The following is a 26,131-nucleotide window of genomic DNA, read 5'->3' as shown; positions in this document are numbered from 1 at the left end:
ACGGAACACTCTAAACTATTTTGTGCCATTAAGTGTACACAACATTTATTGTAAACCATTTTGTAGTTTGTAAATACAAAATAAAAAGACATTAAAATGAAAAAGTTCATTAATACTAATTAAGTGGCATTAAGGAAAGAAACATTTTCACATAGTACCAGATTTGATTGTAAGCCATTTACCTCTCTGAGTATTCTGAAGTTAATACATGCAAACTGAGAAAAAGTGGCATTTTTAGTAAATCATTCATAAAATGAAATGGAGTGGGGAGACAAGTTAGGCTTCTCTTTGATCACCACTGTTTTGCCTTCATAAGCCATTCTGAGCCCTCTCATTCTAAAATAAGCCAATGTTAAAACATTAACATATTTCAGGAATTCTCCCAATACTACTAACTGTGCCTTGAAAGTCAAAAGTTTGCTTTAGAGAAGGGCATGGTGGTTCATACCTGTAGTCCCAGCTACTCAGAAGTCTGAAGGAGTGAATTACTCAAGGCCAGGAGTTCAGGGGTGCAGTAAGCTATGGTTGCACTGCTGCACTCCAGCCTGGGCAATAGAGTGAAACCTCATCTCAAAAAAAAAAAAAAAAAAAAAAAAAAAAAGTGTGCTTTAGTGAGGCTTTAATTTTGTGCCTTATTTTATACAAATTTGTGTAAATTCAGAGTCACTAGAATACATCCTCTTCCTTCCTGCACAGGAGGACACAATGTTTGTACCTGGAATTTTAAGGGTAGAGCATTATCTCTTAAAATACTTCTTAAATATACCAAATCATATTTATTAATATAAACTTCATTCTTGGACTTAATGACTGATACCTAATGGCATCACCTGGCTGTTTACCTGTTGGCCAGGAATACACTAAAATTTAGTGCTGTTATTTTTTAAACGTTGGAGATGCTCAGGGCAGAACTGGTGTAACCTATGGCTGCCTTCAATATTAAAATGTTAAAGAATAGATGAAGCAAATGCACTATATCAATGAATTGCTTTTATTTTTAATATTAAATATTTTATATACATTGAGTTATGATTCTGCTGATTTAGAGTAAAGGTCTTCTCGCACAAAACATAGAATAGTGTTCCAGTGTATGTGTGTTCCAATTGGTGAAGGCATGCTGAAATTTCTATTTCCTTTAAATGACAAAGGAGCTAGAATATTTATTTATTTATTTATTTATTTTTTGGAGACAGAGTCTTGCTCTGTTACCCAGGCTGGAGTACAGTAGTACGATCTCGGTTCACCGCAACTTCTGTCTCCTGGGTTCAAGTGATCTTCCTGCCTCAGCCTCCTGAGTAGCTGGGACTACAGGCGTACAATGGAGCCTGCCTTCATGTCAAGGATAGGGAAAGAAAATGGTGTAGATTCATGATTTTAAGACTTTGATATTCAAATAGCAGTGAAGTTCATGAACACATACACACACACACACACACACACAATGGACAGAATATGTAGATTTGCCAACTTTTTATTTTTTCACATTAAATGAAATAAAACCTACCACTTCACGCCACCATTAGTCCATAAGCGAAATGGCATTTTAATATAAAAATGGTAAGATGGGCCAGGCGCAGTGGCTCACACCTGTAATACCAGTACTTTGGGAGGCTGAGGCAGACGGATTACAAGGTCAAGAGATGGAGACCATCCTGGCCAACATGGTGAAATCCTGTCTCTACTAAAAATACAAAAATTAGCTGGGTGTGGTGGTATGCGCCTGTAGTCCCAGATACTTGGGAGGCTGAGGCAGGAGAATTGCTTGAACCCAGGAGGTGGAGGTTGCAGTGAGCTGAGATCGTGCCACTGCACTCCAGCCTGGTGACAGAGCAGGACTCCGTCTCAAAAAAATAATAAAAAAAGGTAAGATAATAATCTCATAAAAGAAACCATCCTTTAAATTTAAAAAATGTATTGATTTAATATAAAAATATTTTGCCACTATTTCTCTTATTTTTGCCTTAGGTGAAAATTTTGTCACTCTAATCTAATTTTATTTAGACTTCAAGTTCCCAAGAAAATTCCAATCCTACCTGACAACTTAAGAATATATCAATTCACTGAATGTGAAGTAGGCCACTTGTTTTTGGAGAGAACTCTATACACTAGCTGAGATTAAGTCCAGGTCTCCATCAGCAAATTAAGACAAAGAATGTAAATAATTAGGACAATTACTCTTTCCAAAGTGTCGAGTGATATTAGAACTATTTATATGTATTCAAAGCTATGACCCAAGAACTTTGAAAAGTGTCTTGTACAAAAAGGCTTTTTATTAGGAAATAATTCTAGACTTATAAAATTGCAAAAATACTATAGATAGTTCCTGTATATCCTTCACCTAACTTCCCTGAATGCTAACATCTTACATAACCATAGTAGTTATCAAAATTAAGAAATTAACCTTGGTATAATTCTATGAAGTAAACTACAGGCCTTATTCATATATAACAGTTTTCCCCCAATGTCCTTTTTCTATTTAAGGATCCAATCTAGGATCCTGCAAAGCATTTGTTTCCTTTCTCTCTACCACCTGTGACAGTTCCTTACTCTTACCTTACCTATCATGACTTGAGACTTTTGAAGAGTACTAGCCAGTTATTTGTAGAATGCCCCTCAGTTTGGGATTGTTTTCTCATTATTAAACTGAGGTTATGCATTATTGGGAAAAATACTGCAGAAATGATATTGTATTCTTTTCAGTGTATCATGTCAGCAGGTATGTGATGCCAATGTCATACTACTGGTGATATTAATCTTTTTTTCTTTTATTGTGGTAAATAACTTATAAAATGTACCATGTTAGCCATTTTTAAGTATGTTAGCCATTTTTCAGTAATGTTAAGGTGATGCTAACTTTGATCGCTTGGTTAACATAATGTCTGCCATGTTTCTCTATTATAAAGTTACTTTTTTCTCTTTGTAATTAATAAATACTTGGGGGGTTATACTTTGAAACTATGCAAATATCATGTTTCTGCTTAAACCAATTTTAGTATCCATTGCTAGATATTTCCTGTGGCAATTAATATTGTGGCATTCTAATGGTGATTTACTATTTCCCTAATTCCTTTTACATTAATTAAAATTCTTCTGGAAGGAAAACTTGTTACTTTTCCCCCCACTTATTTAGTTAGTTATTTCTTTACATAAGGACACCTGGATATCTCCTCTATTATTTGTGTTACAAACTAATCCTATCATTTACTTTGTTGTTCAGCAAACCGTTTTATCTGAGATGAAGAACAGATTTTTAAGACTGGAATTATCCATGTAGAATACATTTTTATCAAAATTAGTATTTCTTTGTAACTCTACATGTTAGATTATTTTAAACAATCATAAAGTAAGCCCATTAAGGTTTATGCATAAAGTTTTAACTTTAAATGAAAATTATACTAGCATTTTAAATTAGTCATAAATTTTAAAATAGATATAAACTGAAAAATTTAAAATTTATTATGCAGACATGTTTATATAGTTTAAGCTATGTATACTGGAGATGCTATTTAAAAATAGACTTATATGCTGAAATTAGACTTTCAGATATATAAGAAATGGAATTGGTCTGATTTTATGTAATTCTCCTAAAAATAAATAATTAATTTCTTTATCAAGTCTGTGTACTTTTTATTGTTTTCCATTTAGTGATGATTTGTCTTGTTCTTGGAAGCATAATTCATTCATATGATTCTCCCATATAAATAACTATTTTCTGTAGAGTTTAATATCTTCGAACTATGTGACTAATTGGACATTCATTCTTCAACCAAAAGTTTGACTTCATTTTCAAATATATGTAACACCTTTAAAAAACATTATTAAAGTATTTGTTGTGTTTATATAACACTGAAACAGGCGGGCATGGTAGCTCACGCCTGTAATCCCAACACTTTGGGAGGCCAAGGTGGGGAGATCACCTGAGGTCAGGAGTTCGAGACCAGCCTGGCCAACATGGTGGAAACCCCTGTCTACTAAAAATACAAAAATCAGCCAGGTGTGGTGGCTCACGCCTGTAGTCCCAGCTACTTGGGAGGCTGAGGCATGAGAATTGCTTGAACCCGGGAGGCGGAGATTGCAGTGAGCTGAGATCATGCCACCGCACTCCAGCCTGGGCAACAGAGTGAGACTCAGTCTTAAAAAACAAACAAAAAAACCCCCCAAAACAAACAAAAAACCCACTGAAACGAATGTTAAAAAGTGAAAGTAACAAAGGGTTTCTGGTCAAGCTGGTGAAGTAAGTTTATGCTTCTGTGTACCATACTCTGCTCTAAATACAGTAGTAACAGATAAAAATTTTAAAAAATGTGACCGGGTATGGTGGCTCGCGCCTATAATCTCAGAAGGCCACGGCAGGTGGATCACCTGAGGTCAGGAGTTCGAGACCAGCCTGACCAACATGATGAAACCCTGTCTCTACTAAAAATACAAAAATTAGCCAGGCGTGGTGGCATGCGCCTGTAATCCCAGCTACTTGGGAGGCTGAGACAGGAGAATTGCTTGAACCCAGGAGGCGGAGGTTGCAGTGAGCCAAGATCAGGCCATTGCACTCCAACCTGGGCAACAAGAGCTAAACTCCGTCCCCCCCACCACTACCCACCTCCCCAACCAAAAAAAAAAAAAAAAAAAAATGCAAGGCCAGGCATGGTGGCTCATGCCTGTAATCCCAGCACTTTGGGAAGCTGAGGCGGGTGGCCAAGGTCAGGAGTCCGAGAACAGCTTGGCCAACATGGCAAAACCCTGTCTACTAAAAATACAAAAATTAGCTGGGTGTAGTGGCATGCACCTGTAATCCCAGCTACTCAGGAGGCTGAGGCATGGGAATTGCTTGAAGCCAGAAGGCAGAGGTTGCATGAGCCGAGATCACGCCACCGCACTCCAGCCTGGGCGACAGAGCGAGACTCCATCTCAAAAAAAAAGTGGAACAGACATAAAGTGGTGAGCGGGGATAAAATCCTTGGATTTTCAAGCTATCGGAATGGGAAGTTGGCATTGGTTACCATTAGTTTGGCTCTTATGATCTCTCAGGAACAAAATGTTCACCATGAAAAATGGAGAATAAAAGCCAGCGTCATTGGTTAGAGTCAAGAGGTAGGATGGGTCAAGATAGGTTGAAAAGCCATTGCCAAAAAATTCCTGAAACTGTATGTTATGGTATGTTGCAGGCCTGTGAAGGCTGGAGGACACAGAAACAACTTTCAGAATATGTACTAGGCTCTGTAGCCAACAGACTTAATGTAGTCATCTGTACCATTTCCAGTATCATGTTGGGTCAGAAGCCCAAATCATTACTATACAACCTGATTCTAGACCATGCCCAGGGTCTAGGAAATGAACATAAGTAGAGAGAGGAATGAAAAGGAAAACATTTTCAAAAAGTGTCGTTCAAAATAAAACTGTTTAAGATGCTTGCAGAGATGAATTTAGAAGTTACACCCACAAAAGATAGTAAATTATGAGATAAAAAAAGACTAAAATAAAGAATGGATTCATATAAATATAGCCAACCAGAAATTTTAGAAAAGAAACTTATTCATTGTAATCAAAACCTCAATAGATAGTATAAACTTTAGTCTGGAAGCTAATGAAGACTAAATTAGTAAATTGGTATGTAACTATGGAATTATATATGGACACATGGATATTTATTATTTAGGTTATAATCCAATTCTATCATTTATTTTGTTGTTCAGCAAACCCTTTTATCTGAGATAAAGGAAGATTTTTAAGATCTGCCCAATAACACAGAACAAAAAGATTAAAATTATGAAAGAGTATTTAAAAGATGTTATCTACTGTGATAAACCACACTGAAACTTAAAGGCATAGAACAGACATATTATGCTCATGGACTCCATGGGTCAGGAATTCAGACAAGGCCCAATGGGAATGAATTGCCTCTGCTCTATGATGCCTGAGGCCTCAGGTAGAAAAGCTCAAAGGCTGGGAGTGACATAGTGGCAGCGAGCTAGTATCATTTGGTGAGAGGTGACCTCTCTTCCATGATTGATGCTGGCAGTGAACCATAATAATTGCATATATCCTATGTGGCCTTTAAAACATGGTGGCTGGGTTACAAGAGCAAGTGTCACTTTCCCCATGCTTTCCATTGGTCAAACAGTCACAGAGACCAAATTCAAGATGAGGGGACATATGTCCTACCTCTTGAATAAAGGAGTGGTAAAGAATTTGGGAAAAGATTTTAAAGCTGCCATAGGAGACATGGAAGATAGATGGAAAAACTGTAATATAGGTCCCAGAGATATTCCAGAAGAAGAATGGAGGAAATGACAGAGAAGAGAAATATACTGTTTCTGGTTCATGTCAAGACGGCTGATTAGCATGGGTTACAGATACCACAAGAGCAGTCATGGAGGAACCATACATTGAAACATTATAGAACTTAGGCGGTTGGGCACAGTGGCTTACGCCTGTAATTCTAGCACTCTGGGAGGCCGAGGCAGGTGGATCACATGAGGCCAGGAGTTCGAGACCAGCCTGGCCAACATGGCAAAACATCATCTCTACTAAAAATACAAAAATTAGCCAGGTGTGGTGGTACATACCTGTAATCCCAGCTACTCAGGAGGCTGAGGCATGAGAATCACTTGAACCCGGGAGGCGGAAGTTGCAGTGAGCTGAGCTGAGATCGTGCCACTGCATTCCAGCATACATGACAGAGCAAGACTCTTGCTTCAAACAGAGAGAGAGAGAGAGAGAGAGAGAGAGAGAAAGAGAGAGAGAGAGAGAAACAAACTTAGGAACTTAGGAAATAATGAAAAAACCCTAAGAAGCTTTTGAGGAGGATGGAGTCTGTTTTATACTGGTGTGTTAAGGCTTAGTGGTGGCTGCAGCCTGGGAAGGAAGGTAAGCCATCATGTTTGTGGTAGGATATATTTAAAATAAATCTCCTATTCCCACCTTTGGACAGTGATTTCCTGCTTTCTCACTGGAAGTAAGTGGCAACAGTTCAGACTGCTGGTATAGTTGTCATCGGGGTAAAAGTCAAGGCAATTAAAAAAATCTACTTGGGTCAAAATTTGTATTAATTAACTGTATACTGACTAGCCTTGGACATTCACCCTCCCCTTCCCCTCACCTCAAATCCCATTGTTGGTGAATTATAATTTACAGTAACTCCTTCAGGTAATGCTTTTTCCTGGAAAAAGGTGAATGGAAGGTGAAATCCAAGCCTGAAGAATTGTTTGATTAGGGGGCTATGAGACAGTAGTGATGAACTGGAATTCCCTGGCATTTAGGAAATTCCACCATAGACTGCATCCTCCCCGCTCTTCTCTATCTCATCTTGGTTGACAAGGACTAGATCTGGTCCATGTCTCTTCTTCATACACATTATCAGACAGAATAGCTGATAATATTGGTTCAAAATAAGTAGGTATATTTGAAAGTAAACCTACTTAGGTATAGTAGGTATATTTGAAAACATACGTACTTAAAAAGCGAAATAAACTTACACTGTTAATATCAGAACTGAGATATTATTACTGTAGAACCAAGAATATAAAAGTAAGCATAATAAACTTACGGAAATAAGCTATATAAAACAAGAACTATAGTTTAAAGAATAAGGTGAAAATAGTAAGCATGAAACTATAATTATTGAAGCAAAGTATATAATAGATGAGATAATTAACAGAAAGGATAAAACTGAAGAACTACTTAGTGAGTTAGAAGATCACATTGAAAAATGTCTCAGAAGGAAGTAGGGAAAGAAAAATAATTAGAAGATATATAATTAAAGTTAAGAGATACAGAGGCTAAAAGAAGTAGCAATGCACAAAAATTGGTATCCCAGAAGAACAGAAATATAAAAATGGAGAGAATGGTTTTTGAAGAAATTATAGAAAGAAATGTCTAAGAATTAAAGAATAATGAAAGAAGGCCTCTGATTGGAAGGCTTGCAGAGTAGTAAACAAGACAAAGCCATGCCTAGACAAATTGTGATGAAATTTATGAATAATAATGACAAAGAGGAAGAACATACTACACAAAACGAAACAAGATCAAACTTACAACAGACTTCTCATTAGCAACACTGGATGGAAGCAATACATGGTATCGGTTCTTGGAAAAGACTAACAAAATAGAAAAAAATAGCTGATGGCTGTGTGCCATTAACATCCAAGAGAACTACAAGGAAATTTCAGGGCTCCTGTGACAAATAGTCAGCCAATTAATAGTGTGGATATTTTCAGAAATATCTTATTTTTCTAACACTCCTCCACGTGAAGGATGCTGGAGGAAAATTTCCTAGAACTGGTCATGTTGTCACTAGTTGCCTTATGCTGGAGCACTTCCTGAAACACACTTTACTTCTTTAAGGATCATAATCCCAGCATTCTGGGATCAAAGGAAAATGCCTTGCAGATATTACACAAATAAATTTAAGATACAGGTAAGAAAAGAATGTGAGCATGGGTCTTAATAAATTAGTAGTAACCACCAGAAAAATATAAATAAAATGCACGACTTTCCAGTTAGCAGAATAAAATCTTATTTAGCCAATAGGAGTCAAGAAAGGGGTTAAAAACAGTAAAGAAATATTGAAATGTGACGGCAGAGATATGTGCTAAAATAACAGCAACTAAAATAAACATACATAAGCTCACCCATCAGGAGTTAGAGAATTTCAGTTTGAATTAAAAATCAAGCCCTAGACATGTGGAGCCTATAAGAAACAGATTCACGACAGTTGTTATAAAGAAAGGTTAAATGTAAATGGATGAGAAAAGAATTACATCCAAATATTAACCCAATAAAATATAGAATAATTTTAATAATGTAAAAGACAAGTACAAAAATAAATACAAATCAATAAGATATAATGATCATGAAAATATATACACTGAATAATGTACCCTCAAGATACATAAAGGAACAACCAAAAAACACTGAAAGAATAGATAATCAGCAACTAAGATGGAGTTTTTAATACACTACGTTGAGAAACATCACTCAGGCCGGGCGCGGTGGCTCAAGCCTGTAATCCCAGCACTTTGGGAGGCCGAGACGGGCGGATCACGAGGTCAGGAGATCGAGACCATCCTGGCTAACACAGTGAAACCCCGTCTCTACTAAAAAATACAAAAAACTAGCCGGGCGAGGTGGCGGGCGTCTGTAGTCCCAGCTACTCGGGAGGCTGAGGCAGGAGAATGGCGTAAACCCGGGAGGCGGAGTTTGCAGTGAGCTGAGATCCGGCCACTGCACTCCAGCGCAGGTGACAGACCGAGACTCCCTCTCAAAAAAAAAAAAAAAAAAAAAAAAAAAAAAAAGAAAAGAGAAACATCACTCAAAGATAAGTAAAAATAAAGAATATTTGAAAATCACAATTGATGTGCAGCAATATATTCAGAAACAATTCATCACAAGAACAAAAAACATTCTTTTGAACACACAATAGAATGATCTTAAAAAATGGCTGAATACTAGTCTAGAAAGCAAGCGTCATGAAATCTAGGTAAATCAAAGCAGATATATCTATCAAAATGCAAATTTTTTTTTTTTTTTTGAGACGAAGTCTCGCTTTGTTGCCCAGTGCAGTGGCCGGATCTCAGCTCACTGCAAGCTCCGCCTCCCGGGTTTACGCCATTCTCCTGCCTCAGCCTCCCGAGCAGCTAGGACTACAGGCGCCCGCCACCTCGCCCGGCTAATTTTTTGTATTTTTTAGTAGAGACGGGGTTTCACCGTGTTAGCCAGGATGATCTCGATCTCCTGACTTCGTGATCCGCCCGTCTCGGCCTCCCAAAGTGCAGGGATTACAGGCTTGAGCCACCGCGCCCGGCGCAAAAATATTTTTAAATAATTACCAAAAATTTTCTTTAAACAAATCCTACTTTACTGAAACCTAAATAGCAAATTATTAAGTAATATTTGAGTTAAAGAGGAAATATTAAAGAAAAGTAAAATGTTATTGGAACTTAACAACAGTGAAAACATAATGAGCCCTCATTTGTGGGGCAGAGAAAAACTAGAATTTAGATGGAAGTTTTTATTTTAAATGCATATGTCAGAAAAAAAAGAAATATTTACAGCAAATGAGTTCAAACATTTTAAAAAAGCAATAAGCGAACTCAAAGAGGAAAGAGGATGTAATAAAGATAAGGGCAGAAACCAATTAAAGTATAAATAAAGAAAAGGAATTAGCCAAAGGAAATGAAGTTATTTTGAAATATGTATATATATTTCAAATGTAATATTTATTCTAATATATATGTATATATAAAATATAATTATATATGTATATATAAAACAGAAAAATTAGAGGAAGGTTGTCCAAAAAAGGAAAAGGTACAATAACTTAAAATACAGAGTTAAAAAGAAGTAACTATAAAGACTATAGTAAATAAATAAGATGAGTGAAAAACTAAGTGCTTAGATAAATTTGTAGGAAAATAGAAATGACAAATTGGTACAAATGTCATAAAATTTTTGAATAGATAATAATTATTAAAATAATCAAAATGGTAATCACAGACCGGACACCCCCCCAAAAAAAGAACTAGTCTGGATGGTTTTATAGTTTATCAAACTTCCAATAAACTGTTAATAGTAATAGAAAAAAATAAAGTTGAACACTTACATATAATAGATTATGGAAACACTTATCTTTAAAAAGACTATATATCAAAAGTCTACTGTAAACATTATACTTAACAAGGAAACCTTAGAAATAGTCTCAATAAGATTAGGATGAAGAAAGGAATACCTACCAGAACCACTACTTCTTAACAGAGTAAACAGATCCTGGCCACTACTACAAAACTTGAAAAAGGCTTAAGCAGTATGAGGTGTGGAAGAGACTAGATAAAAGTATTGGTATTTGCAGATGAAATAATCATCTATGAAGAAAAATCACTAGAATGTAGCACTTTTGCTAAAGTCATCTTTCTGAAGACTTTATCAAAGGTCCTCAATATAATATCAACCAAGGGGGGAAAGAAGTGTTCCCTCTTACCAGTAATAACCAACTAGAAAATACTATATAAAGTAAAACATGTACTGCAATAACAACAAAATCTATAAAGAATCAGAATAAATTCAATAAAATATTCACAGGACCATTATGGAGAAAAATTTTAATGCTATTAAAGGATACAAAACTACTCGAGGCCAGGCGTCATGGCTCATGCCTGTAATCCCAGCACTTTGGGAGGCCAAGCCAAGCAGATCATGAGGTCAGGAGATCGAAACCATCCTGGCTAACATGGTGAAACCCTGTCTCTACTAAAAATACAAAAAATTAGCTGGGTGTGGTGGCGGGTGCCTGTAATCCCAGCTACTCAGGAGGCTGAGGCAGGAGAATCGTGTGAACCCAGGAGGCAGAGGTTGCAGTGAGCCAAGATTGTGCCCCTGCATTCAAGCCTGAGTGACAAAGCGAAACTTCATCTAAAACAAAAACAAAAACAAAAACAAAAAACAAACAAAAAAAAACTACTCTAAAAATGGAGAAATATAACACATTTATGTATGGAATGACTTAACAGAAGTAGCCTACTCTCTCTATTGAGTTCTACAAATTCATAAAATCTCATTACAATTCCAGGTAGATTTCTGAGGAACTTAACTCATTCTAATATCAGTATAAAACAATATATTTTCACAAATAGCTAATTTATCTTTTATAATAAAAGGCATGAGATGAGCTTGTTCTGCCAAATATAAAGATATGATACAAAGTTAAAGTAATAAGAAAACTAACACAAGATCACATAAATGAACCAACAGAATAACACACAAGGAGCTTAAAAATACATATATTCATATAGGAACTCGAGAAATGATAAAGTTTGCACCAAAACAATAAGTAAAGGACAGACTGTTTAGTAGATTATGTTGGGAAAATTTGCCTCATAAATGGACAACAATAACCTAGATACATGCTTACACCATATAAAGTTGGACTTCACATTGATTAAAGATCTAGATATAAATGGTAAACCATAAAACTAATAGAAAAATTGGCCAGGCGCGGTGGCTCATGCCTGTAATCCCAGCAGTTGGGAGGCCAAGAAGGGCAGATCACTTAAGGCCAGCAGTTCGAGACCAGCCTGGCCAACATGGTAAAACCCCATCTCTACTAAAAATACAAAACATTAGGTGGGCATGGTAGCAGGCGCCTATAATCCCAGCTACTTGGGAGGCTGAGGCACAAGAATCACTTGAACCTGGGAGGTGGAGGTTGCAGTGAACCAAGATCATTCCACTGCAGTCCAGCCTGGGCAACAGAGCGAGACTGTCTCAACAAAATAAATAAACAACAAAAAACAGTAACCTCTCGGCCAGGCATGGTGGCTTACACCTGTAATCCCAGCACTTTGGGAGGCCAAGGCGGGTGGGTCACTTGAGGTCAGGAGTTCGAGACCAGCTTGGCCAACATAGTCAAACTCCATCTTTACTAAAAATCCAAAAATTAGCTGGGTGTGGTGGTGCTTGCCTGTAGTCCCCATTACTTGGGAGGCTGAGGCAGGAGAATTGCTTGAACCCGGGAGGCGGAGGTTTCAGTGGGCTGAGATCGTGCCACTGCACTCCAGCCTGGATGACAGAGGGAGACTCCATCTCAAAAGAAAAAAAGAAAAAAAAATTAGGGTAAAATTTTTGTGCTTTAAGGGTAGAAAATGATTAAACAACAGCCAAAAAGTACATATTATAAAGCAAAAAGTTTTATATATTTACTTCAACATTTATGATTTCTGCTCAAAGATGGACATAATAAAAAAAGATAAGAGGCAGATGGCATAATGCAGAAAATATTTCCAATGTCTAAAACCAACAAAAGATTGACATTTAGAACTCACAAAAAACCCATGCAAATAAATATTTAAAAGATAGTCAAATGCTATAGAAAATAGAAAAGAGCATAGGAAGAAATGCCCAAACTCATGAGTAATCACATACATACAAATTAAAAATAAAATAACTTTTATATTCAGCAAAATGAAAAAGAAATACAAAGCTAGAAAATGCCAAGTGCTGGCAAGGATGTGAGGTAATGACATCTTATACACATCTGAAGGAAATAGCTACTAGTACAGTAACTTTGGAAAGCATTCTAGAAGTATTTAATGAAAATAAATGTATTTATCCAGATTCTGTATAAATGTATCAAAGAACTTCTTACACTGACTTGTAAGGAAATATATACAATGAGTCCATCATGGCCTTGTTTGTAATAGCTGGGTACTGAGTTAAATGTAGTTGTCCAACAACAGGAAAAAGAAAGAGTAAAATGGTAATGGTAATGTACACTATTGAATGTCACACAGAGGTCATATGCAATAAACTTGATGTTCAAAAACAATGTAACTAGATCTCAAAAACACGATTCGAGTTTTTTTAAAAACTAGAAATGGAATAAGAAACTTAAAATGCCCCCCTGGTATTGAACATATTTTACAGGGACAAAAACAACGAAACAATATTTTGTAAGCATAAACATACATTTAAAGACACATATTAAACATATAGGCTAAGTATGTAAATAGAGAAACAGGAGTGCTGAAAGTTAGGGGAAAATGGAGAATAAAATAAGGGGATTCCTGCACAGACCAAAGTTGATAATGTACTCCAAACTGAGAAATACAATTAACCATCTGCACCTGGGATTAAAAAGAAAAAGAATGTGTTACTTCCAAACAAGCGGAATAAAAAAGAAAGAAAACTTAATCGAGTAAAAAGCAGGAAAGTAGAGAAAAAGCCCTAGAAGACTGAAAGTACAAAAAAAAATTGAAAAATAAATTCAAATTTATCAGTAATCACAATAAGGACAAACAGTTCATTTTATGTATGTATGTATGCATATATGTACATATAGAGAAATGGTCTTTCTATGTTCCCCAAGCTGGTCTTGAACTCCTGGCCTCAAGCAATACTCAGTATCCCGAGTTCATTTATGAAAAGACAAAAATATCACATTGAACTAAAAATAATACAGCTAAATGCTTTTTACAAATGACATAGCTAAAACTTTAAAACACTGTTTATCCATTTTCTGCTTGCTGTTTTAACAAACTACTACAAATGTAGTAGCTTAAAACACCACATATGTATTATCTTACAGTTATGTAGGTCAGAAGTCTGACACAAGTCTCACAGGGCTAAAAACAACATGTCTGCAATAATACATACCTTTCTGGAAGTTTTATAAGAGTCTCTTTTCTTGACATTTCCAGCTTCCGGAGACCTCCTTCCTTCATCTTCAAAGCCACCAATGTTGCATCTCTCTATACCTTTCTTTCATATTCACATATCCACCTCACTCTGTCACTCTCCTCTCTAGCCTCTTCTCCAATCTTAATGACCATTGGGATTACACTGCACCTAGCAGGACAATTTAGGAAAATCTCCCTATTTTAAGGTCAGTTGATTAGTAACCTTAATTCCATGTACAACCTTAAGTCCCTTTGCCATGTAACATAACATTCACAAGGTCCAAGGATTAGGATGTAGACATCTTTGAGGGCTATTATTCTGCCCATCACCCAGTAAAATGAAAGTAAAGACATGGAAAACAAACGTATATAATACTAAATATGAATATCAGTTATCAGAATATCAATATCTGAAAACCTGTATGAATATCAGAAAAAAGTCCTAATGGCAAAAAGCATTATAGGACAATTCTGCAACTAAATGTATCTAATATAACGTCAACATTTATAAAGCAAACAGAAGGTTTTTTTTTTTTGAGACGCTGTCTTGCTCTGTTGCCCAGGCTGGAGTGCAGTGGGGCCATCTTGGCTCACTGCAACCTCCGCCTCCCAGGTTCAAGTGATTCTCCTGCCTCAACCTCCTGAGTAGCTGGCCACCACGCCTGGCTAATTTTTGTATTTTAGTAGAGATGGGATTTTGCCATGTTAGTCAGCCTAGTCTCGAACTCCTGACCGCAGGTGATCCATCCATCTCAGCCTCCCAAAGTGCTGGGATTATAGGTGTGAGCCACCGTGCCTGGCAAACAGATTTAAAATAAAAATTGGTGAGTCTGATATACCTAATGTAAATGATGAGTTAATGGGTGCAGCACACCAACATGGCACATGTATATATATGGAACAAACATGCACATTGTGCACATGTACCCTAGAACTTAAAGTATAATAAAAAAAATTGGTGAGTCCATAATCATATGTGGGGTTTTAAACATACCTACTTGTTCCTGTATTTGATAGATCAACCAAATAGAAAATAGCTAGGAAATCCAAATTTGGATTTGAATAATTCAAGGAATGGGCTTGGTCTAAAAGATACATATAGGGAGAGAACCCTATGCTCTACAGTTTAAATATCCCCATTATTTTAAAATACACATAACATTTTTAAATAAGATGACAACATACTAGATAACAAAATAAATCTAACAGACACCAATAATTCATAAGGACAACATCCTTTCCCTCCTTCCTTCCTTCCTTCCTTTCTTTCCTTTCTCTCTTTCTTTTCTTTCTCTCATTCTCTCTCTTTCTCTTTCTCTTTCTTTCTTTGAGACAGAGTCTCACTCTGTCGCCCAGGCTGGAGTTCAGTGGTGTGATCTTGGCTCACTTGGCTCACTGTAACCTCCACTTCCTCGGTTCAAGCAATTCTCCTGCCTCAGCCTCTCGAGTAGCTGGGATTACAGGCATGTGCCAGGACACCCGGTTATTTTTAGTAGAGACGGGGTTTCACCATGATGGCCAGGCTGATCTCGAACCCCTGACCTCAAGTGATCCGCCTGCCTCGGCCTCCCAAAGTGCTGGGATTACAGATGTGGGCCACCACACCCGGCCAAGGTACCATCTTTTGACCTCAATTTAATTAAATTAGAAATCAATAATTAAAAATCATAAACCTCCCATGTAAAGTTTTAAAGCTTAAGCCTGAAGAAAATAGTTTATAATGAAAATCTGAAAATATTTCCTGAGTGATAATGAAAATGCTACATACCAAAACTTGGAAGATGCAACTAAAGTGCTACTTAGAAATATGTATTGTTAAATGATTCTATTATAAAGGAATCTTTATATATGTAATTATGGCTGAAGCAGGGCTTATGACTGTAATTCTAACACTTTGGGAGGCTGAGGAGGGCAGATGGCTTGAGCCCAGGAGTTTGAGACTAGCCTGAACAACATGGCAAAACTCTGGCTGTACAAAAAGTATGAAAATTATCCAGGCATGGTGGTCTGTGTCTATAGTATTAGCTATTCTGGAGGCTACCGTGGGAGGGTGGAGGGAGTCCAGGAGGTTAAGGCTGCAGCAAGCTGTGATCATGCCATTGCACTCCAGACTAGGTGACAGAGGGAGACCCTGTCTTAAAAAAAAAAAAAAAAAAAAAAAAAAGATAATTATGTGATTGAGAAAAGAAAAAAAGGCATAAATAAATAATATTTGGAATAGACAAAACTGAAGATATAGCAGAGATTGGGCCGGGCACAGTGGCCCATGCCTGTAATCCCAGCACTTTTGAGGCTGAGGTGGGTGGATCATGAGGTCAGGAGTTCAAGAATAGCCTGGCCAACATGGTGAAACCCCACCTCTACTAAAAGTACAAAAATTAGCTGGGCATGGTGGTATGCGCCTGTAATCCCAGCTACTCAGGAGGCTGAGGCAGGAAAATCACTTGAAACCAGAAGGCAGAGGTTGCAGTGAGCTGAGATTGCACCACTGCACTCCAGCCTGGTCAACAAGAGTGAAACTGTCTCTTAAAAAAAAAAAAAAAAAAAAAAAAAAAAAGAGATATAGCAGAGATTAACAATTCAAAAGAAAACCTATGAACAACTCTATGAAAATGAATATCCTGGAAAAACTGGTTGAAGAAAAATAGTAAAATTGTATAGACTTAATCCAATTAAAATAACTGAATCAGTAGTTAAGTATGTACCACACACATTTCCAGGGAGGAGAGTGGGCTCAAAAGGTCTCTCTCTTTTTTAATTTTTTTATTTTATTGTTTTTCTTTTTTTTTTTTTTTTTAAGACAGAGTCTCACTCTATTGTCCAGGCTGGAGGCAGTGGTGCCATCTTGGCTCACTGCAACCTCTGCCTTCCGGGTTCAAACAATTCTCCTGCCTCAGTCTCCCAAGTAGCTGGGATTATAGGCACATGCCACCATGCCTGGCCATGTTTTATTTTATTTTATTTTATTTTATTTTTATTTTTAGTAGAGGCAGGGTTTTCCCATGTTGGCCAGGCTGGTCTTGAACTCAAGTGATCCACCTGCCTCAGCCTCCCAAAGTGCTGGAATTACAGACATGAGCCACCATGCCTGGCCTCAAAAGATTTATCCAGCAAGGTGTGGTAGCTCACCCTGTAATCCTAGCACTTTGGGAGGCCAAGGTGGGAGGACTGCTTGAGGTTAGGAGTTCAAGCCTTGCCTGGGCTGCACAGTGAGACTCTCTATCTCTAAAAAAAAAAAAAAAATTTAATTAGCCAGGTATGGTGGTGCACACCTATAGTCCTACCTACTAGGGAGGCTGAGGCCAGAGGACTGCTTGAGCCCAAAAGTTTGAAGTTGCAGTGAGCCATGATTATTCTACTGCGCTCCAGCCTATGTGACAGAGTGTGATATGTGACCCTGTCTCTCTCTCTCTCTCTCTCAAAAAAAGTTTTTATTTATATTAAAGGAACAAATTTTTTTTATCTTAGATCATCTGTCCCAGGTATTAGAAAAAGTAACATTCCTGTTATGCAGAAAATGATTAGCATGGGTAGAGCAGTGTTAGAAAAAATTCAGCTAAAGTAGAAGGTTTAAATAAGATCCCGAGTCTCAAAACATAATATGAAAAAGTCCAGATTTCAATTTAAAAAATCACTTGTCATCCCAAGAACTAGGAAGATCTGAAAGTGAATGAAAAAAAAAAAAAAACAATTGAGAGATGCCAACACGAAGATGAAAGAAATATTAGAATTGTCTGACAAGGATGTTAAAGAGGCCACCATAAAAATGCTTTAGTAAACAATTGCAAACATGTTTGAAACAAATTAAGAACTAGAAAGCCTCAATAAAGAATAGAAAGTCTCTCTTGGTCAGTAATGTCTAGGCAAAAAAAAAAAAAATTTAAATAAATAAGTCTCAGCAAAGAAATAAAAGAACTGAAATACACTATAATCAAAAATGAAAAGCTTAATAGATATGTTCAACAGTAGAATAAAGGGGACAGAAGAAAGAATTAGTTAATCAGAGATAGAACAAAAGAAATGATTCAATCTGAACAAAAAAATAACAGACTGAAAAATAATGAACAGAGCATCAGGGATTTGTAGTAGAATAATTAAAGATCTAGTATTTGTGTCACCAGAATTAGAGAAGGAAAGGATAATGAAGATGGGGCTGAAAAGTACTTAAAGAAATAATGAGTGAAAATCTCCCTAAATTTAGCAAAAGACAAACCTGGATGTTCAAGAAGCTGAGCAAATCTCAAATAGGATAACCCTAATAAATCCACACCAAGACACACTGTAGTCAAACTTCTGAAAATTAAGACAAAGCAAACTCTTGAAAGCAGCCACAGAAAAGTAACGTGTTACTTCTAGGGGGAAAACAATTTGAATGGCAGAAGACTTCTCGTCAGACACCATGGAGGCCAAAGGATGTAACTCAATTTTTTAGGGGCTGAAAAAATAGGACTGTCAATGAAGAATCTCATACCCACTGAAAATATTCTTCAAGAATAAATGAAATCAAGACATTATCAGATGAGGGAAAACTAAGAGAATTTGTTATCAGTTGACCTTCTCTAAAAGAATGGCTAAAAAGGAAGTTATCTAAACAGAAAGGATGTCATTTAAAAAGGAATACAGGAACATTATGAAAGAAGAACACAGTAAGCAAAAAAATAGGTGAATACAATAGGCTTTATTCTCCTCTTGACTTTTCTAAATTATGCTGAAGCAAAAATTGTAAGACTGCCTAATATGGCTGTAAATGTATGTAGAGGGAATAAGACAATTACACATGGGGAAGTAAAGGGAAAAAAAGAGGGGATATTGCTATACTACACTCAACTGGGTGAAATCATGACATAAACAGAATATGATAAATTATCTGTATATAATGTGATACCTAGAATAGCCACTAAAAAAGCCATATAAGATGATATGCTCAAAAACGTTATAGACACATGAAAATCATATCACCTCATAAATCATGTCCTTTGTAGCAACATGGATGCAGCAAGAGGCCATTATCCTAAGGGAACTAACTCAGGAACAGAGGACCAAATACTGCACGTTCTCACTTATACTCATTAAACGATGAGTACACATGGGTACAAAGAAGTGAACAATAGATACTAGGGCCTACTTGAGGGTGGAGAGTGTGAGAAGGAGGAGGATAAAAAAACTACTTACTGCTACTGTGATTATTACCTGGGTAACAAAAGATTCTGTACACCAAACACCTCAGCAACACACAATTTACGTATACAACAAATTTGCACATGTACTCCTGAACCTAAATTTAAAAGAAAAGAAAAAGAATCACGGTGTACTAGGCAACCAAATAATAAGAAAATTTATTTTTAAAAGTTGGCTGGGCGCAGTGGCTCATACCTATAATCCCAGCATTTTGGGAGGCCGAGGAGGGTGGATCACCTGAGGTGTAATATGCTTTCAGTACAAAATTTTGTGTCAATTTGATCCTCTCTAATTGCCACAGATATTTGGTTGATCTAATTATACATAAATTTGAAAGGAATTTGAAAATTTAGTCTTGAAAATAAAATCCACAAATACACACTTCCACCTCTAAACAGTCACTAAATACATGAGGAACCATAAAGGAACTTCCAATTTCCCTCTAAAATCCCTGCTTGCTATTTATATAAACAAATAGAAAAATAAAATTTAATAAAAATAAAGAAAAAATGTCTCGCAAAATATCCAAATTTGAACTCAATGTTCTAGGACTTCAGTGACTTTTGGTTGAAGCCTTTGCACTCCCAGTAAACCCCATAAAAACACATTTTCTCTAGTGTGCATACAAAACTCAGAAAAAGAGTTTCCCTTCTTCCTGACATTTCAGTTAACACTGCACTTCTTTGACCTCAAAATAGTTTCAGAGTGAAATATCCCTTGGCCTTAGGAGAATATGAGAAAAGCCTGTTCCTAAACATTAAACTTAATTATAATTCATTGCTCCCTTAGTAAATAAGCAGACTTCTTTTGTAATCAAATGAGCTCTCAGAGAACTCAATATAAAACCTCTTAACGTATTAGTCAATTGGACTTTCATTGACCTCTCAACATTTCTAAATTGGGCTTCCATTCACCCCCCATTTTTTCCTAGCAAAATCATAAAAAATACCACTATTGTGAATTTCAAGATAGTATTTTTACAAACACAAGAAAGCCTCATAATACTTTAAGGTCAATGGGGTGACTCAGCCTGTAATCCCAGCAGTTTGAGAGGCCTAGGTGAGTGGATCCCTTGAGAGCAGGAGTTGGAGAACAGAGAGAGACCGTGTCTCAAATTAAAAAAAAAAATTTTTTTTGGAACAACTAAACGGTAATAGAAAACCCCAGAGTACTCAAAAGGCACACAGTCACAAATCCGTTTATTTAGATTATGCTTCATAAGCCCTGCAAAATCTTAAAAACCTCTATTTTGCTTCCAAATAAAACTATTCATCTCACATAACAAATGAGATATGAAGGAAAAAATTCAACTGATCTTCAGTTGAATACTTGTCAACCTTAAATTGTGACTGACAAGGTAGCTTGAATTTTTTCTCTATATATTTGCACACACAGTATGCACAGCTTTACACAAGGGAAAACAGCAATAGAATTTGAATAAATAATGGACTAAAGGAACAGAAGAAGAAATTATACTCAATAGAATGTCAACATGCTTAATTAAAAGTGCTGTTTTTGTACAAATATACCTGGATTCTCTTCCGTGAATTTACATTTAAGTAATCAATACACACCAAGTATTATGCTGGTATCTGGAGAACCCGAAATGTATTTTACTTGACCAAATCTGAACCCTGATTATGTTTAATTAGGAGAGAGAAGTGGTACTGTCAGACAATACCTCATGTTAGAAAAAAAAATCAGCTCTAGAAAAAAGATGATTCTGAATTTATTTTAAGTAGGTATTTATTTTTAAATTGCTATTTTATGCGAATCTAGGCTTTTCTTGTTTTGGATGTCTTTTTAATATGGTCCTTAACATAACCTACCTAGTGAATTGCACCTATTCAGAAATATTTAATCTACTTTTATCTTCAGTGTTAAAATAATAATTCTTACTCTACTATTTTGCACTTAGTATTCACTAAATAAACTTGAATTAATTCCCACTTGTGTTGATTTATACAGTTCAATTGTAGCTATTTGTACTTGCTTCTTTATGGAAGACCATCTATATAAACAAATATATACACAAAAATATTTTTGTAAATAAAACCGCCTTACTTCCTAAGACACCTTCTGATTGTGATATTATAGGTGTATAGTTTAGGGGAAAATTATCTTGTTTTCATCTTAATAATCCAGTTTCCCTTTGTACATGGTTACATTCACTGGTGAGTTGCCAACTGATCTTTTTCTGTACTCAGTCACCTGACCTTACTCTACGCTGAAAATGGAAAAAGAATCAATGCAAAGTAGAAAACTGGGAGAAGCCGAGAAAATCCAAAAGAGAATGAAAAGCTGAGGAAAGAGTAGTTTGCTCTACCTACGCAAACTACTTTCGACAATTATTATTCAGAAAAATAATTTTCTGTACCAGCAGTTCAGCAAGTACACCTTCTTGAAAGTTTTCTATTAAAACTTTCAATTAACCTGAACCAGACTCAGGATAATTCTTCCTAGACGCTCCAGCCTGTCTGTTCAACCTACCCAGATTTACTCTCTTTTTTCTCCAACCTTTGCCTGTGCAGACAAACGCACCAGTTCTCAACATCTAGTTTTTTACTTTGCTGCTCCATATCACACGAAACACTCACACGTAATATTTCCACTTCAGAAGCCAGAATTAATATACTTTCAGATGTAACTAGCACAATCAGCCCACGTACAGTTACTAACCTACCCTTGCAAAGTAACCTACAGAAATAAATTAACTGGGTTGTGTAATTTCCTAACTCGGAGTATTTCAATTCCATTCAGAAAACTGCCTCAAATTACACTTCACATATGGAAGGAGGGCTCTTCAGATGTATGCATTTTAAAACGATCTTTATGCCACTTGTAGTTTTACCCCTATTCATGCCCCGCCCTTTTTTTTTGTCTTAACATGATCAAAACGCTGTGATCCCAGCAAACGAAAGAGCATTCAGATCAGCTGATGAGGGCAATGCAAAACAGTCGCAGCTATCCCATCCCCGGAATGTGCCAGAAATAGTAAAGAAATATTCCAGCCGGGCGCGGTGCTCACGCCTGTAATCCCAGCACTTTGGAAGGCCAAGGCGGGTGGATCACAAGGTCAACAGATCGAGATCATCCTGGCCAACATGGTGAAACCCTGTCTCTACTAAAAATACAAAAATTAGCTGGGCGTGGTGGCGCCCGCCTGTAGGTAGTCCCAGCTACTCGGGAGGCTGAGACAGGAGAATCACTTGAACCCAGGAGGTGGGGGATGCAGTGAGCCTAGATCGCGCCACCGCACTCCAGCCTGGCGACAGAGCGAGACTCCATCTCAAAAATAATAATAATAATAATAATAATTAGAAGAACTGTTCCAGCCTAAAGAGGGGAAAAGATCCAAATAAAATCTTCACATATCCCTTTCCTTCCTTTTCCTCCTCTTTCAGTTCGGCTTTGCTTACACAAGAAACAGCTGCCTCCCCTTGCGGAAGTTGGAAGCCAAGCGCATTTCAAAACAGCTTCTGTAGCCGCAATTTGTCTTAGGCTCTTACAGAACAGATTTCAAAACATCGGCTAAACTTAGGTATCAATTGGTCGCTCAGTTAGTGCAGTAGTCAGGAACACTAGAAAGTTCGTTGACTCCGCTAAGACGGAGACGACCGGAAGTCGCTGTGACCAGCACTTCCGGTACCGGCCCTAAAATCTGTCCTACCAGAAGGAAGAGGAAGTGAGGCCAGTAGACTGCTCAGGATTCCTGGAGTCACTCCTTATAGAACCGGCTGTCTCTCCTGGATGTATAATTTAGGAAATGGGAATTTTTTTTTTTTTTTTTTTTTTTTTTTTTGAGACCGAGTCTCGCTCTATCGCCCAGGCTGGGGTGCAGTGGCCGGATCTCAGCTCACTGCAAGCTCCGCCTCCCGGGTTTACGCCATTCTCCTGCCTCAGCCCCCCGAGTGGCTGGCGCTACAGGCGCCCGCCACCTCGCCCGGCTAGTTTTTTGTCTTTTTTGGTAGAGACCGGGTTTCACCGTGTTAGCCAGGATGGTCTCGATCTCCTGACCTCGTGATCCGCCCGTCTCGGCCTCCCAAAGTGCTGGGATTACGGGCTTGAGCCACCGTGCCCGGCCGAGATGGGAATTTTTACAGCCTCCGAAATTATGCGTCGGCTCCAACAGATGTCTAACTGTGCGGACTAGGGTGACAGCTAGTGATTTTTTGTTTGTTTGGGACAGGATCTCGTTCTGTCGCCCAGGCTGGAGTGCAGTGGCGCGATCTGGGCTCCCTGCAGCCTCCGCCTCCTGGGTTCAAGCGATTCTCCTGCCTAAGCCTCCCGAATAGCTGGGATTAAAGGCGCCTGCCACCATGGCCCGGCTAATTTTTTATTTTTAGTAGAGACGGGGTTTCACCATGTTGGTCAGGCTGGTCTCGAACTCCCGACCGCAGGTGATCTACCCGCCTCAGCCTCCCAAAGTGCTGGGATTACAGGCGTGAGCCACCGCGCCCGACCTCCAGGCTTCTTGGTTGCCATTAGTTGCAGCAACTCTGAAAAGAGAATAAAAACCTTTATGAAGAAATTTGGTCCTCACTGAAAATCTGGGTGGGGGGAATGTATATATTAAGACTTCAGTGTCGGCCGGGCACAGTGGCTCACGCCTATAATCCCAGCACTTTGGGAGGCAGAGGCGGGTGGATCACGACGTCAGGAGTTCAAGACAAGCCTGGCCAAGATGGTGAAACCCTGTCTCTACTAAAAATACAAAAATTAGCTGGGCGTGGTGGCAGGCACCTGCAATCCCAACTACTTGGGAAACTAAGGCAGGAGAATCGCTTGAATTTGGGGGGCGGAGGTTGCAGTGAGGCAAGATCATGCCACTGCACTCCAGCCTGGGCAGCAAAGTGAGACCCTGTCTCAAAAAAAAAAAAAAAAAAAAAGACTTAAGTCTTCAGAGAAATCCACTATATTGTGCATACTCTTCTCTCTGCATGAATTGCTGTTTCGCTCCTTCTTTGCCTATCTATCCTTGCCATATTCAGGGAAGTATTTCTTGACTGCTGTGACTGGATAAAAATCTATTATAGGCTTTTATAGGCTCCCATAGAGCCACCAGATCACTTATTTGTAGTATGTAGCCAAATTTCAGTCTTTCATCCATTTGTGGGATTATTTGATTAAAGTATTTCTTCCCCATCAGATCATGCTCCCTGAGGGTAGGGATAGTGTTTGGTTTTACTTACAGTTTGTATTCCTCAGAGATGATCTCCGTTTCTTGGAGTAGACCCTCAATACAATTTTGTTAAATAAATAGATGTTAGTAAATACTGAAATTTCTGCAGGGAGACCACAGACTATGAGTATAGATTACTGCAAAACCTAAATAGGGTTGAAAATGAGTTTGTAAATAAAAATTCAGAAGTAGGAAAGTGATACTCTTTATCAGATCTCTGTGGACCATATTTCTATAAATAAAATATAGTGTTTTATCAGTGAATATCTAAGTCTGAGACTGAACTATGGTGATATTTAAATGAAAGAGGAGATAAAAATGAATAAGAGTCCCTGTCATCCAATTACTAAAAGTTTGGTGGGAGGATATTAGTCGGCTTCGTTCAACACAACCTGCCTTTCATTCCGAAATTCATATTCCTTTGGAAAAAAGCAGAGTATTGTTCAGAACACGCTTGTCACATTATACTCCAGTAATCTTTATTATGGGAAGGAAATAAATATGAATGTCACAACAGATTTAGTCAATTAACAAATAAAGGAAACATTATGTTCCATGGAATACCATGCTGTCATGGCACTTATAGTATCCTGGGAAAGACTATGTATCTAACATATATACATATGTGTGTAGAGATATATACCCTACTAGTGGAGTCAGAGAAGGCCTCATTGAGAGAGTTGACATTTAAACTAGAATGCAAAGGAAAGCAAGGGCTAAGTAACGTGGGGATACAGAGAGAACATCACATGAAAAAAAAAAAAAGGAAGACTAGAAGGAATTTGGAAATCCTGGAGAATAGAGAGGTTAGTGTGGCTGGAAGTCACTTATTAAGGAGAGGAGTGACTTTTAAAAATGAAGCCAGAAAAGTAGGCAGGGGCTGGGTCATTGCCAGATCTTTTAGTCTATACTGAGGATTTTAAACTTTATTATTAAAGCAATGAAAACTCACTGCAGATATTTCAGCCTCAGAGTGACCGAATTTTACTTTGATTTTTACAAGGTCATTCTGACTGGTCTGTGGAGAACTGGCTGACTGGGTTGGAAAAAGACAAGAGATATATTTATAAGAGTCCAGTGAGCAAATGAAGATATTCTGGGTGAGGGTGTTGTAAGTGGATGCAAATAGAAATGGAATAATTTGTCATAATAATTTGAAGAGAAAATACACCAAACTTGATGATGGGTTAGACAGGGTGGTGAGAGAGATGGAGATGTTAAAGATACTTCTGATTACCATCTTCAGAAGCCTAAAGATCTTCCTTTTTAGGCTTTAGAAATTAAATCCTTTGTTCTCCCCTCAAAAGTGGCAAAACATGACATTCATTATGGTAGTACAGTATGGAAGATGCATCCTGAATCTTGAAAGAATCTACCATATATGGGCTCCTTAAGAAACTTAGGTCATAGCAGTTCTTTGAGAAACATTCCACTGTCAACAGTGGAAAAGTGAAAAAGTTTTGAGACTCGCTAGCGTGCGTACAACATGAATATGACATTCAAGATAGACTTCCTAGTTTAAAAGAATTAGATAGATTCATGGCAGGGCTACCAAACCATGTAGACTGGAGACCAGTATGAAAAAAAAAAATTTTAGGCCATGCGC

At 37.5% G+C, this 26,131-nt stretch overlaps 1 long non-coding RNA gene across 1 annotated transcript in view; it reads right to left on the bottom strand.

Moving 5' to 3' along the window:
- Nucleotides 1–22,999, bottom strand: part of LOC112424103 (uncharacterized) — a 32,238-nt gene extending 9,239 nt beyond the window's left edge. The window contains exons 1-2 of the long non-coding RNA XR_003014749.2: nucleotides 22,763–22,999; nucleotides 14,143–14,334 (exon numbers count right to left, since the gene is read on the bottom strand). This is a non-coding gene — a long non-coding RNA (uncharacterized lncRNA). The remainder of the gene's footprint in view (nucleotides 1–14,142; nucleotides 14,335–22,762) is intronic.
- Between the last annotated feature and the right edge of the window lie 3,132 nt (nucleotides 23,000–26,131).

Source organism: Macaca nemestrina, chromosome 6, assembly GCF_043159975.1.
Source record: "Macaca nemestrina isolate mMacNem1 chromosome 6, mMacNem.hap1, whole genome shotgun sequence".
Taxonomy (NCBI): domain Eukaryota; kingdom Metazoa; phylum Chordata; class Mammalia; order Primates; family Cercopithecidae; genus Macaca; species Macaca nemestrina.
This window is presented reverse-complemented; position numbering and strand designations above follow the sequence as displayed.